The following is a 1,366-nucleotide window of genomic DNA, read 5'->3' as shown; positions in this document are numbered from 1 at the left end:
CTGAATTTTCCTCACTCCATTTCTCATTCCGTAGTGTGCAGTCTCTTGTGGAGACTTGTTTCAGGACTGGGTATCATTTATACACAACAGTGAGTCATTTCTTTAAAGGATATTAACTTTTAAGTTTCCTTATGAAATTATGAAATGGAAAACTTTATTCGGAAGAAAAGTAACTGAACTACACGTAAACAAAGACACATGGGTGGATTTAAAATCTATAACAAGGAGGGGCAGTTCAGTAGAAAACCAAACTATATGTATATGCTATATATAAATATATTTTACGAGAACAAATACAAACAAAAAGCTATTGATTTAACAGTGATGTTGCCTATGGAGACGAACGGAATGAAGATGGAGAATGGAGATAAAATGAGGATTAATTAAGGATTTGGGACAATGATGACAATATGCTTAGAAATAAAGAATATGATTAACTCTGCCCTCTGCAGCTGAGATCAATATCAAAAATAAAAGAGAGAAGGAAGATAGAAAGGCAGGAAGGAAAAAAGGAATTTTTGCATTCCTGTTACAGCATTTTCAGGTGGTAGCCTGGCAGGAGGGGGAGTACCGTTTTGGGGCTGTCTGGCTGATAGATCCAAAGCACCTAGAACAGTGTCTACCACATAGTCAGCACTCAATGAGTACTTGTTGAATTGAACTGCATTGAACTTAATTGCCTCAAGAAGGCCGATTTTCCTGGATCGTGAATCCATGTTCTTTAGGCTGACCTCATTCTTTCTATGAAGAACGTCCGGGACATGTTAGAAAAGATTATGAAGTTTTTTAGTGTAGCTACATCCAGTAGAAGACACATATGTTTTCTTTCACGAGAACCCATTCCTCTTGTTTTCTATTGATAGCTCTCACATTTATGTTGCAGGAGCACCTTACCCCACTTTTATACTGTGTAATATCGATGAGGTTGAATTTTCCTTAATCATCTTTGGGTACAAACACATGACCCGAGCCCCACCATAGCAGTAAATATTTTTTGTTTAGGGATGTATGACCCATTCTAGACAATGCAGACTCAATGCTAGGACTTTTTTGGGGAAAATATTTGAGAAAAAAAACAGTGATTTTTTTTTTTTTATTGGGATTTTATTTCTATGGTACATATAAGGATTGGGAGCTCAGGGCCACCATATATTATGAAAGCTTGCCTGAATATTAGCCAACACAGAGAAAAAGAGATTTAGAGATAAAGAGAGAAGGGGAAAGGGCACCGGGCAGGGGTGAGGGGGAGGGTGCGGAGACTTGGAGTAGATATCTCTCTGTCTATCTATCTGTTTACCTATCTATCTTGTGTTGTTTTTGCCTAAGCGGGTTTGAATTGGGCTTTCTTTTTCTTTCTTTCTTTCTT

This window comes from Pteropus vampyrus, unplaced genomic scaffold (genome assembly GCF_000151845.1).
Source record: "Pteropus vampyrus isolate Shadow unplaced genomic scaffold, Pvam_2.0 Scaffold7, whole genome shotgun sequence".
NCBI lineage: Eukaryota > Metazoa > Chordata > Mammalia > Chiroptera > Pteropodidae > Pteropus > Pteropus vampyrus.
The sequence above is the reverse complement of the archived record's forward strand: the minus strand, read 5'-3'. Positions refer to the sequence as shown.